Source organism: Taudactylus pleione, unplaced genomic scaffold (assembly GCF_031769625.1).
Source record: "Taudactylus pleione unplaced genomic scaffold, aTauple2 ptg000479l, whole genome shotgun sequence".
NCBI classification, from domain to species: domain Eukaryota; kingdom Metazoa; phylum Chordata; class Amphibia; order Anura; family Myobatrachidae; genus Taudactylus; species Taudactylus pleione.
In genome coordinates this window covers 2894388-2908733 of record NW_028284881.1, presented here as the reverse complement: position 1 = coordinate 2908733, position 14346 = coordinate 2894388, and the positions used below count along the sequence as shown (strand labels likewise).

Genomic DNA, 14346 nt, shown 5'->3' with positions numbered 1-14346 from the left:
TTTCAGCCTGTTCCTCTTTGGATCTCTAAGTCCAACCTATTGAGTACATTCACCTCCTTCTTTGTAGGTAGGGTTTTCGTACTCAATTCCTGCTGTTGTTGCTGTTTTTCCTTTTTCTTATTTTTTCCTTACCCCCTTTTTTTTTTTTTTTTTTTCTCTCCTCTTCCCTATCTTCCCTTGCGAGCTGGGACCCTTTTCTCCATTCTACTGCTGCTTCCCAGCCTACCCAGAGCTAACCTGACATGCCTCTCACTATAGCTTCAATGAATGTTCGCGGCCTTAACACTCCTCAGAAGCGTTCCCACCTATTTCGTACTATTCGTTCAATAAAAGCCGACATTGTCCTGTTGCAGGAAACCCACTTTCGTTCACCAAACCACCCTTCTCTTATCTCCAGAAACTTCTCCACCGTGTTTTATTCCTCCAGTACGTCTAAACATAATGGTGTGGCCATTCTCATTAAAAATAATTTACCTTTCTCTCAAGACTCTGTATATACTGATGCAGATGGTCGATATATTATTCTCACTGGCAGGCTTGGACACACAGAGGTGACTATCGCTGCGGTATATGCCCCTAATGTAGGCCAATGTCGTTTCTTTAATTCTTTTTTTAAAATATTGCATAAACGTCGTACTGGCCATTTGATTCTTGGTGGCGACTTTAATTCTGTTTTGGATCCGACCCTGGATAAGTCTTTTTCTAGGACCCGCCCCTCTACTTGTCCTATATCTAAAATTCTCAATAAACATATGAAAACGGCTGGTCTTTTTGACACATGGCGTTCTCTCAATCCCTCTTTTAAGGATTACACATTCTATTCCAATCCCCATCGTACTTACTCCAGAATTGATTTTATTTTATGTAGTCTCCCCATCTCCAAACACCTTATAGATGCGAGTATCATTCCTAATTCCTGGTCTGATCACTCTATCGTTACTTCCTCTCTCGATTTCTCAGACATCCTGGTCACTAGGCCCACCTGGAGGTTAAATGAGACCCTTCTTAAAATCCCTCATTTCCAAACTAAAATTATAGAGGTTTTAAAGGATTACTTTGCTCTTAATGTTTCCGGCTCCGGATGTTCTCCCATGGAGTGGGAGGCTCACAAATCTGTCCTTCGTGGGCACATCATCAGATTTGCTTCTCACAGAAATAAAGAACACAAGCGTCTTCTTCGATCTCTCACAGATCAGGTTCACTGCTTGGAGTCTCTCCATAAGCGCACGCCCACTGACGCTCTCTACAAACAACTCACTACTGCAAAATCTGCCCTTAACTCCATTCTCTCTGAAAAAATTGAAAAATCTCTTAGATGGCTGAATCAGCGATTCTATGAAAAGAGCAATAAGGCGGACACTCTTCTTGCCAATCGTCTAAAGGCTCGCAAAGCGGCTATGGCGATTCCTGCGTTTAAGGATCATTCTGGATCTCTACAATACAGCCCTTCCAAAATCAACTCTATCTTTAAAGATTACTATTCTTATCTCTATAACCTCACAGATCACGATCCGTCTCCACCCCCCCCCTATTTCCATTACTGACTACTTGACCTCTTGTAATCTACCCCACATCGACGCTTCCACCTCTGAATCACTTAATCTCCCTATAACTGAGGAAGAGGTTTCCTGTGCGCTTAAACATCAGAAACCTTCGAAGGCACCTGGTCCGGACGGTCTACCCTTTTCTTACTATAAAACATTCCAGAGCTCTCTAATCCCCCATCTCACAAACTCTTTTAATCAAATCTTTGAAGGTCATTTTTTTCCCACTGATACCACCAGGGCTAAAATAACAGTTATCCCGAAACCGGGTAAGGACCCCCATATGGTAACTAACTATCGACCAATTTCCCTTTTAAATACGGACCTCAAACTTTTTGCCAAAATTTTGGCAAATAGACTAAACCCCATTCTTTCTTCTCTCATCCATCCGGACCAGGTAGGCTTTGTCCCCTCCCGCCAAGCCCTTGATAACACTAGGCGTACGGTAGACCTTATACACCACGTAAACTCTATCAGTCTTCCCTCTCTCCTTCTTGCTCTTGATGCCGAAAAGGCCTTTGATAGGGTCTCTTGGCCCTTTATGATTAATACTCTCCTTGGCTTCGGTTTTCACGGTAGATTTCTCCAGGCCATTAGGGCCCTTTATCACAATCCTTCCACTTCGGTTCTTGCAGGAGGTCTTCTTTCTGACTCCTTCCCTATCTCAAATGGCACTAGGCAGGGGTGTCCACTCTCCCCGCTGATCTTCGCTCTAATTATTGAACCCCTGGCTTGTAAAATCCGAGGGAACCCAGACATTTCCGGTATTAATGTAGGTGACTCCTCTTATAAAATTTCTCTATTTGCTGACCATGTCCTGCTTACTCTTACCAATCCCTTGGTTTCCCTCCCAAATCTGTTCCAAGAAATCTCCCTTTATGGACAACTTTCCGGTTATAAAATCAATAACGACAAATCGGAAGCTTTGCCCCTCCATATTCTGAGGTCATCTCTAGATCTCCTCCGTCTCAATTTCAATTTTAACTGGCGCTCGGAATCCATTAAATATCTTGGTGTCAATCTGACAAAATCTTATCATGGTCTCTACAAGGCAAACTATCTCCCTTTGGTTAAGGCCATAGAACAAGATCTCTCTCATTGGCGCTCTTTATTTATCTCTTGGACAGGTCATATAGCCGTGATTAAAATGAATGTCCTTCCCAAACTCCTCTACCTTTTCCAAACCCTTCCTGTGGCAATCCCTTCCCGCGTTCTATCTTCTTTACAGGCAAGTTATGGCAAATTTATTTGGAATCACAGAAGACCTCGTATACGTAGAACAGTCCTTTTCAAGACCACTTCGGCTGGAGGCCTAGGTCTACCCTCGTTATCCAAGTACTACCAAGCCTCTAGACTTAGTCAACTAGTCACCTGGCACTCTCCCAAGGGAACCAAACGATGGGTTGATCTTGAAACGGCACTCACCAAAACCCCATCGGTCTCAAACCTACCGTGGCTCCCTAGAAAACTTAGACCTCTCTCTATCTCGCTGGTCCCATCAGTTACTCTTACTTTATCTGTATGGGACTCTCTCGATACTAAGTTCTCTCTGTCTGCTCATCCCTCGCCTCAGACACCTCTTTGGTTTCACCCTTCTTTTCTCCCTGGCCATTCGCCCCTCATGATCTCTACATGGTCGGCAGCGGGCATCACCCGCTTTCACCACATCCTGAAAGATTTTGCCCCCCAATCTTTTACAGAGATGCGGGAGATACATTCTTTACCGCAATCTTGTTTCTATCAATATCTTCAGATCCGTCACTTTGTCTATTCGTCCCTTTCTACGTTAGACGCATTACGAAACCCCACGGCTATGGAACGCCTTTGTATTTATAGACCCACGGAAAAGGGCTTAATCTCTCAGATCTACCACTCTATACTAGATCAGGATTGCCCACCCCTGGAGACTCATGAGCGTTGTTGGGAGATGGACTTTGGTACCTCTTTGGGAGAAGACACTTGGGAGTGTTAATATATCGAAATGCTCAATTAGTGTCTCCATTAAGGAAAACTCTTATAAGGTATACACCCGCTGGTACCTTGTCCCGGAGCGTCTTCACCAAATATATCCTAACTCTTCCAACCTTTGCTGGAGACAGTGTGGACAGATCGGCTCCTTCTACCATATTTGGTGGTCCTGTCCATATATTGTCCCTTACTGGTCCATGGTCCAGTCGACTATATCGTCAATGATTCCTCATGCTCTCCCTCTTTCTGCTGCTTCGTTGCTCCTGTGTGCCCCGGTCTGTCAATTATCCAATCATGAGAATAAGTTGACCCTACACATCTCCTGTGCCGCCAAATATCAAATTGCTAGTTCTTGGAAACAACCACTCCCTCCCTCTCGTCAACAGTTTCTCAACCGCGTCTGGTTTGTGGCCAAAATGGAATACATCACGAGTCTCCAATACAGCACGGTGGTCAAGTTTAATGCAATATGGTCCCCCTGGTACGGTTCCCACGGTGTGACCCCTCCTGGTTCCTCATAATTATCTGCCTTCTGCTCTCTTTTTCTTTCTTCTTCCCTCTATTCCTCAACCTCAAATTTTTTATTCTTTCCCCCCAGCTCGCTCTCTCCCTCTTCCCCGCTCCTTGATTTTTTATTTTTCTCTTTTCCCTCTACATCATTCCCAAGCCTTTAATTTGTAATTATTTACTTACTTATTATTGTTTTTTTTTTTTTTCTTCTTTTTTTTATTATTATTTTGTTAAGGTTTTACGGAAAATGGGGAAATAATAATAAAAGTTCAATTTCAATGTCAGTATATTGTTATACCTGTTGTTTTTCTATTTGTATGACGATTATTTACTGCTTATTTCGTTCTTTAATCCCCCCTGGGGATTGAAATCTGCAATTTTTATTTATTTTCATTTTTTTTTTTTGGCTGTTTTCTTGGTATTGACACCCCAATAAAATTATATGATTATAAAAAAAAAGAAAACGTATTGAAGTCCAATGATCTTTATTTATGATGTTAGATTTTATATTATTTACTGGGTAACACTTCGCCATTAACCAATAGGCAAGGGGAATTCTTTTTTGTACGCGTCTCCATTACTTATCTATAAATAATTTTTTGTGATAGCATTGAGCATACCATTTAGACACAATAATACTGATATGTTTTAGTGTGTACACTGACAAGGAATAGTGTGTATTGTAATTATTATTGTTTCAGACTTTATTTTTTCTTGTCATTTATGTTGATTTTAATATTGAATATTAAAGTTAATTGTTAATACCAATCTATTATATATTTTGAGTGCTCACCAAACAGAGGGCCTGATTCAGAGTCGAACGTTCTGACCAGAGCGCTCGCTCTGAATCAGTGCCCTCCTCCATGAAAATGGAGCGTCCTCCTGGACGCTCGCATAGCTGTGGGTGACCACCCACAGCATATGCGAGCGTCCATGATGATGGTCGCAATGGTCTTGACCATCGCGACTATCGGGCTTGCGACAGAGACCCTGCGGTAGGGTCTCGCTGCCGCAAGCCCTGGAGTGATTTTGGCTCTATCAGAGCCAAAATCACTCCCACTGACATCACTAGTGATGTCAGTGGGGCCGGCTTCAGACGGTAGGCGTTCCCATGGGAACGCCTCCATCTGGCAGGCAGGCTCCCGGCACGCCCACCAAAGGGGGCGTGCTGTCAATCAACATCGACAGCACGCTCCCTTTGGTGCGAGACCCGGAGCGATGGAGAGCCCGTCGCTCGCCGGGTCTCGCGCATGCGCACGACGGAGCTCCCTCTGTCGTGCGCATGCAAAGTGGGGGAACATCGACCCACTTGCGAGCGTCCTGTGAGTTCTTTTCTATCCCAGAGTTCTTTTCTATCCCCCTTTTTTGATACCACAACAAACCTGCCAAGATAGGGCCACCCACCAAAACTCACAGACCGGGCAAGGAGGGCATTAATCAGAGAGGCAGCACAGAGACCCAAGGTAACCCTGAAGGAGATGCAGAGTTCCACAGCAGAGACTGGTGTATCTGTGCATTTGACCATAAAAAGCCGTACACTCCATAGAGTTGGGCTTTATGGAAGAGTGGCCAGAAAAAAGCCATTACTTAGTGATAAAAATAAGAAGACACGATTTGAGTTTGCCAAAAGGCATGTGGGCGACTCCCCAAATATATGGAGGAAGGTGCTCTGGTCAGATGAGACTAAAACTTAACTTTTCGGCCACCAAGGAAAACGCTATGTCTGGCGCAAACCCAACTCATCCCATCACCCCAAGAACACCATCCCCACAGTGAAACATGGTGGTGGCAGCATCATGCTGTGGGGATGTGTTTCAGCAGCAAGGACTGGGAAACTGATTTGAGTCGAGGGAAAGATGGATGGTGCTAAATACAGGGAAATTCTTGAGCAAAACCTGTCTGCCTGTAATTTGAGACTGGGACGGAGGTTCACCTTCCACCAGGACAATGACCGGAAGCATACTGCTAAAGTAACACTCGAGTGGTTTAAGGGGAAACATTTAAATGTGTTGGAATGGCCTAGTCAAGCCCAGATCTCAATCCAATTGACAATCTGTGGTCAGACTTGAAGATTGCTGTTCAGAAGCGGAAACCATCAACATGAAGGAGCTGGAGCAGTTTTGCCTTGAGGAATTGGCAAAAATCCCAGGGGCAAGATGTGGCAAGCTCCTAGAGACTTATCCAAAGCGACTTGCAGCCGCAAAAGGTGGCTCTGCAAAGTACGGACTTTAGGGGGGTGAATAGTTATGCACGCTGAAGTTTTCAGTTATGTTGTCCTAAATGTTGTTTGATTCACAATATAAAAAAACACAACTTCACAGTTGTAGGCATGTTCTGTGAATGAAATGATGCACACCTTCAAACAATCCATTTTAACTCCAGGTTGTGAGGCAACAAAACATGAAAAATGCAAAGGGGGTGAATACTTTTGCAAGGCACTGTATGTATAATATATATATATATATATATATATTATATATATATATAATCTATATTGTGTGTGTGCAGCCCCCAACCAATGTTAAGGTAATACTGGCAGCTGCGGTCTTAAACAATCAAATGTGCCTAACGATGGTTGAACCCATCAGCCATCGATGGTACAACTGTCAATGGCCATCACTACAGTATACCATAAAAATATTTATGGTATACTGTATATTTATGGTACACCATACAGTGTTTAAAAAAAAAAATTGCGTTGGAATAGTTTTAAAAAGATGTTCTTCACCTAATTCAATCGTAAAAAAAAAAAAAAAAAAAGACAATTTCGGAGCGGTTTTTGTAACAAAAAATTTGTCATTTAAGTGGTTAAGCAAAATATTTTTAAAATTAACTTAATTTTTCCATAATAATGACATGTCATTTTGCGGGTGAAAATTTAAAAAAAGTGTTAGAAAATGGGTTTTAAGTAGTGTGGTAGGTATTTTGGGGGCTGTATGGATGGGAAAAGCGGTTTTGGGATTGAAGATGGCTGCAGCAGGTGTATTTTTTACTTTTTGTACCCTAAAATTACAAAAAATATACTAGCACTCAGTTTTATGTACCCCTAATTTAACTGCAGCATTTATTTTGCCCAAAAATCTTGCTTTCCATAATTTTTCCACTGTTAAAGAAACATGAATAAATAACAGCCATTTGACACAATTTAAAAACTAAACTATTACCCAATGTTAGTTTACCTTTTTTGGGGGGTATAGGCACATTTCCCAATTTTCAGGCACACTTTTTGCCGTATTTTTTTTTTAGGGCAAATGCCGCATCGTATCTTTTATAATAGGAGTGCCCGAAAACCCGCATATGCGATAGCGGAGAAAAGTGACACATTCAAGCAAAGGGTGCAAAAAGTTTGCACACGCAAAAGCATAACCCAATAGGATTTCTGGCTTTTTCAACACATTTACTATGATTTCTGGCTTTTCCAGAACATTTACTATGATTTCCAGCTTTTACAATACATTTACTATGGATTTCTGGCTATTTCAATACATTTACTATGATTTCTGGCTTTTTCAATACATGTAATATGATTTCCAGCTTTTCTAATACATTTACTATGATTTCCGTTTTTTTCAATACATGTAATATGATTTCCAGCTTTTACCCTCTTTCTCTATTGGGATAGATGTATGATAGCGGCACTGAACATGCCGCTATAACGCTTCCTGCTTCGCCTCTTTACTGAGGCGAAGCAGGAAGCACTACGGATGAGATGTTCTTACTCCCCCCTCCGGCGCTGCACGCTAAAGACCACAGCGCATCAGCCTAGTACTGAAGCCCTGTGTCTCTGTCCCGGCCGGCTCCACTGAGCATGCGCGGGATCTCGCAAGTATCGCGAGATCCCCGCGTGCAGCCTGGAGCCGGCGGCAGCCCCACCAGGGACAGCGCTGTCCTTGCTGTGAAGATAGGATAGAGCCGGGCTGTAGCTGTCGATAACGACAGCTACACGCGCGCCGAACGGTCAGGCGATCTGAGCGTTCGTACATGGCCCAGGCTATCGGCGCTGCTATCTTGTAGATAGCAGCGCCGACAATGACAGGGGCGCATAGCGCCCCTGTCATTTACCGCCCAGACCCCCGATCATACATCGGGGAGAAACGGTATCAGCGCACTTAACGTGCGCTGATACCGTTTCTGGGCTTCATACATCTCCCCCATTCTCTGTAAAGCGCTGCGGAATATGTGTGCGCTATATAAATAACTGGTAATAAATAAATAATAAATAAATCTCCCCCATTGTGCTATATGTCTCGGGAGGTGTAGAAGTATTCATGGACAGAAACATGGGTTACAGTAATATATTTTTCTGCAATTTTACCTGCAGAATGCACATTAAAAAAACTCAATGATTATTACTCTCATCCATTTGGGGCTGAATATATATATTTTTTTATTTTATTATTATTCTTTTTTTAAGTAGTCAATACTTCCATCAGACGGATTCCCTTATACACAATAAAACTTTTTTAATATAATGTGCTACTTACTGTACCCCTTAATCTGGTTTTCGTTCATAATAATATTTGATACAGTCTACAAAGAAATTGGCAATTGCATGAGAACTATTGGTAATGCATTGCTTTCTATGAGAGCCTTGCTTGTATGTCTGCAGCCAGGACTAGTAACTCAGAGGGCACTAAATGATAATGTCATTCCGGTAGACGCACAATGCTATTTGTTACCTTATGATCCGGGCAGCAGCAGCTACACCGTGACCCGCAGCAGGCACATCCCCAGGCCGCCGGGCTGATGATCCCTCTCCCACAATGAGCAGCCACCACAATGCCGCCGCCGCCACCAGCTGCTCCCCTTCAGCTCCTCCGTGCACCGGCTCTGCACATTGGCCAGTCAGCGGCCCAGGCGGCGCCCGTTGTCCGAGTAACGCCGCTCCCAGGGCGCGGGAGACTATAGGGAGAGACCCGGTCCCATCCCTGCTTCCACCATTCAGCGTGCGTGTAGGATATGGGGGTGACGGCCGTGTATTAGCTGCATGCAAAGTGCAGAAGTTCCTGTGAGAGTCACTGATTTCCTAGATAGCGGTCACACGATGCTGCTGCTGGCGGTATGGCTGAGGAATTAGAGACCGTCACCACTAGCTGTAGTCACGGCTATTAGTCCTCTGCTGACAGCGACTTATGGGGAGCCACAGGCGATGGCTTAATGTTTGCATGGGGTTAGAGGTGTTTTTGGATAGTGCTTCAGTGACATGTAAATAAATAGAAACACTTTCTATATAGGGTTTACAGGTTCTGAAGCATTTGGTAGCTCTGCAATTTATTTGTGATGCATCTACTTCGTTGCCTCTATTTTGAGATCAATAATAAGGCAGCACATGCCTCCTCCTAGTAACCTATTCATCACTCTCAGATACTGCACAAAGCACTGGAGCTGCTGTGATGTCTTTTGTGCTGGAGAGCTGCCTGGCATGTTAATAGGAAATGGGGGCGTGTCCATCAATGAGCAGACCACCTGTCATATAGGGTCTGATACATGTGATTCTACTAACTGCTGAGTGATCACCAGAGAAAGTCTTGAAAAAGGACTCATAAGCATCTATAACGTTGACAAATAAATGTATACTAGTGTGCACTTTTATGAGTCTCCACGGGTGTCAGCTTGCTTTATTGGTATTTCTATGTTGAGAACTAGAATCACATTTATGACTCAGGCAGAATGACATTCGGCCCCTATGCATGCATACCAGCGGTTTTTAGTGACAGTATGCATGTAGAGCTGTCCTAGCAAAGCACCACTGACTACTGGGTTTATGACCCGGGAGACCCATTGTGCATGCGCTGCTCTTGGAGCAAGCGGCCCTCAGGGGGACTGAGAGGTATCCTTCAGATCCTTCTCAGGGGACTTGTTACAAAGAGATGCCCATAGGAATTGTAGTAACCATCAGAGAACTGCAGTATTCTGATGTTTGCATTTGTTGTAATTATACATCCTGCCCACAGTGGTGCAGATATAATGGGTACAGGCTCTACAGTGCCCAAGGGTCCACGAGCCATGCCAGGTACTAGTCACTGCCAGACTGGGAGTGTGTTGCGGGTTGTGAAGGGGAATACATAAGAATTGATAAACTAGATCAGAGTTTTCCAAACTTGAGCACAAGTGACTTAATTAGTACCTCAGTCAGTTGAATGTAATCTTCTGAACTCAAGCATTGATATTCCCACAGGGGGAAGGGATTTGTTGTCTCCACCAGTAGTGACATGCTTCAGTAGCCACAGGGGGAGGGGAATTGGTTGTTTCCTTCAGCACTCACCTGCTTCAGTAGAAGAGAGGGTGCAGGGGGTTGTTAGAAGGCGGATCCAGCCGCAGGAGGTGTGTGGGGGGGAGGTGTTTGCTGTTACCAGTACACACCAGCTATAGTCCAGGGGAAGGGGTGGCGACTACCTTGCGGGGGTTGGGGGGGGTGATGTGATGTGTGTTCTATATAAATAGCAATTAACAAATGTGAAGGAGCCACCTCATTCCACCTTATAAATGTACCTTTAAATAGATCAAGGATTCGGAACACAAGCCGCTGCTAACTGGCTGCCGGTCTGCATGCTCCAATCGGCAGTGCTGTCTCTCAACTGAAGGACTGTGGCTGCGCTGTCCACCGGTGCAGCACCAAATCCAGGCGAGTGGCTGCTGGAGGCACACTGGGAGCAGGGTTAGAGGCGGGGTGTTCCGAATTCTGATGTCTACTCCATGTGACACCACAAGAACCCAGCTAGCGAGATCTTCCGCCAATAACAACCACCTGTTGTTCCCTTAGAACTAGGATACATTCACCGGTACTTAGGCGGCCGCCTGGACTTATGCTTGAGGTAGTAGTGGCTCACATGGAGATACAAGGGAATTCAATAGGTAAAGAATGTACAGTTAGGACTGACACAGTTGATGATGATAAGGACATCGATGGTACGGATGTTGTGAGAGTACAGTTTGGTTTTAGGACAATGGCTTGGGAACTGATGGTGTGGCAGCTGTGCCGATGATGCAGCAATATGCTGATGATGCGACAATGATGCCGATGGTGCGGCAGTAGCCGTAGATAAACAGTCTAGGGTATGAAAATGGCTTTGAGAGCCGATGTTGCGGCGATGGTGCCGATGTTGTGGCTATTTCCGTAGATAACCAGTCTAGGGCAAGCAAATGGCATTGAAAGCCGATGTTGTGGCAATTGCCATAGATAAACAGTCTAGGGTATGAAAATGCCTTTGAGGGCCGATGTTGCGGCGATGGTGCCGATGTTGCAGTAATTGCCGTAGATAAAGTCTAAGGTAAGAAATTGGCTTTGAGAGCTGATGGTGCGGCAAATGTGCTAATGTTGTTGCGATGGTGCCGATGTCGCGGCACAGGAGCTGCTTGAAGCTGCTAAGAAGCCGAATGAAGAATGGTGGTAGCACGGGAGCCACTTGGTGCGGCTAGGAAGCCGTATGGTGAACGTTGGCAGCACGGGAGCTGCTTGATACGGCTAGGAAGCCGTTTGGAGATTGGTGGTAGCTCCCAATGATGATTTTGAGGGACGGATGAATCCTTTAGCCAAGGCATCAGCAATGTAATCTCTCATAGCTTTGTCCTCCGGTATAGAAAGTGAATACAACTGGCCTTTGGGTAACTTGGCATTTGGAATCAAGTTGATGGCACAATCGTAAGATCTATGTGGAGGAAGAACATCCGCAAGTTTTTTGGTGAAAACATCAGCGTAATCCCGGTACTGAAGCGGAATTGCTAGAGATGTCTCAGCAACGGTAGCAAGTACGGACCGAATAGGCATGGTCAAACAACGATTCTGACAGGTCTGACTCCATCTGATTATCTCACTGGATTGCCAATCAATCACGGCATTATATTCCCTAAGCCATGGAAAACCAAGAATGACTGGAGCCAAGGGACAATGGAGATAAAAAGACAAAGTCTCCAAGTGTAAGGGACAGCTGGTACTCCCAGAGTGCGAAAGAAAAGAAAATCCATAAAATTGCCTGCTGCCCCGCTATCCAGGACGGCTGAAGTAGACAAAGTGGAATTGCTGAGCTGGATGACTGCTGGGAAGTGCAAATCCTCCTGAACACTTAGGCCTTGTCTTTTACCAGTCTGAGTGGACAGTTATTCACCGTGTGCCCCTTGTCACCGCAGTACATACAGAGGCCAAGAGACCGTCTTCTGCGTCTCTCTACTGACGATAGGCGAGAGGCGGCAATCTGCATAGGCCCTCTGTGACCGAGGATGGAACCCAAGCGGGAGAACGAGGCGATCTGACGGGAAGATCTTGTTCACGTTTGCGTTCCTGTAACCGCCAGTCAATCCTTACGGCTTGTTGCATGAGGTCATCCAAGGACTCAGAAGGTGAATGTTGCACAAGGATGTCCTTGATAGCCAATATCGTCTTGGTCTTTCTGAGGAACAGGAAGACCTGGAGTAACCCTATCCTGTCTGGGCATACTGTCAGAAAGAGTCAAGTCGTGACCGCGACTTGTAACACGGGGTGGGGGGAGGTGAGCTGCTGGGGGGTAGGTGAGTTGCTGGGGGGCATAATGTTATCAGGGGCATTACTGTGTGGTATAACATGTAAGGAGCATTATTGTGTGACATAACGTGTAAGGGGCAAAACTGTGGCATAATGTTATAAGGGGAATTACTGTGCGTGGCATAATGTGTAAGGGACACTACTGTGTGGCCTAATATGTGAGGGGCATAATTACTGTGTGGCATAACGTGAAGGGGCAATGCTGTGTGGCATAATGTTATAAGGGGCATTATTGTGTGTGGCATAATGTATAAGGGGCACTGCTACCGCATGGCATAATGTGTATATGGAGCATTGCTGTTTGGCATAACGTGAATGGGCTCTGTGTGGCGTAACGTGAATGGGCTCTGTGTTGTAACATGAATGGCAGGGCCGGACTGCCCATGTGGCACTTCTGGCAAATGCCAGATGGGCCAGTCCGGCTGCAAACCCCAGCCGTGCAGCAAGGCTATGCCCCGTGACTCGTGGCATGCCCCCTTTGATGTGATGACAAGCCCCTTTTTGCAGATGTACACATTAGGAGGACTTCCAGGGCTACTGAGCAGCCCCAGTCCTTCCTTGTGAATGGGCTCTGTGTGGCGTAACACGAATAAGGGGCACTACTGTGCAGTGTAATGTGAATAAGGAACACTACTGTGTGGTCTAATGTGACACAGAGGCACTACTGTGTGGCATAATTTGAATTTGGGGTACTCTGAGTTTTTTGGCACACACTCTTCCTGCTTATTATGGTGTGCCTAGATGTGTCGTCCTCTGTGTTCAGCATCCCTGCCCTAAGAAATTCCTATAGTGAATGCTATCTAATACTCCCTAATACAACTGCTAAGCTAGGGTTTGGTCATTTGGGAAAATACCTTTCATTTTCTTTGTGTGTGACCTACACTTTTAATAAATTATTTTGTATTTACACGTTTTATGTTCCTTTTTAATGCTTGTAATGCCAGTAATGTTTAAAGATTTAAAAAGTTGAACATAAGGAGAAAAAAAACAAAAAATTATATAATGGGAATAAATCAAGAATCAAAATAGTGTTATGGATTGTTTGAGGAAGGGGGCCCCCAAATTGGTGTCTTGCTTTAGGGCTCCATGAGGTCTAAATCCACCTCCACTGTAAACTGCAATGAGCTCCTGAGAGCACTACATTGTGGCATATTGTGAACTGGAGTACTACATCACATAGAAGCATATGCTTGTTTGCTTACCATAAATTACACAAATGTCTACTGCACATGTTCACCAAAAAGGTGTATACCTACATCCATATGCAGATTTTGTACTTGTGCCTCTTGCAAATGCAGACAAAGTACAATGTTCACTTAATTGTGAACTGAGGAAGACCCACGCAGAGACACATACGGTATACACGTCAGCCACATCATAGGACTGGTGCAAATACACACTAATGATGATGACCAATGCCGGCACTAGCTTACTGCTGCTAATTGTCTGATCGTGGCTTCACCTTTTGAAGTGGATATAGTTTTCATTTTAGCACCCTGCACCTATCACAACCCCTGCAGTTCCTCTGTCCTGCCTGGGGTGTCACTCTCTGATCTGGTGTTTCTAGCACACTCAGCTGATGATGCAAACTGCTGAGATACAGACTAGAGAGCGACACCCCAGTCAGGAAAGAGGAACTGCTCGGTTTGGTACAGGTGCAAGGTGCTAGAATGAACACTACTGATTAGTGCATTCTTTATTGCTCATGCCTGTATTATTAGATTTTTTTTTTTTTTTATGTAACCAGACCTAATAGCAAACCTGCACCATTTTTTTGCATGGTAAAAATACAAATTGTGAAATCTA

The 14346-nt window shown here is 44.6% G+C and overlaps 1 protein-coding gene across 6 annotated transcripts in view; it reads right to left on the bottom strand.

Moving 5' to 3' along the window:
- B3GNT4 (UDP-GlcNAc:betaGal beta-1,3-N-acetylglucosaminyltransferase 4) overlaps positions 1-10265 on the bottom strand; it is a 93422-nt gene extending 83157 nt beyond the window's left edge. For 4 of the 6 annotated variants that reach the window (XM_088449076.1, XM_088449077.1, XM_088449078.1 and 1 more), the window contains exon 1: positions 8702-9447. The gene's annotated coding sequence lies outside the window, so the exon portion shown is untranslated. Of the gene's footprint in view, positions 1-8701; positions 9448-10149 lie in introns of those variants that run through there. The other 2 variants (XM_088449079.1, XM_088449081.1) reach the window with 1 other exon arrangement.
- Positions 10266-14346: the final 4081 nt, after the last annotated feature.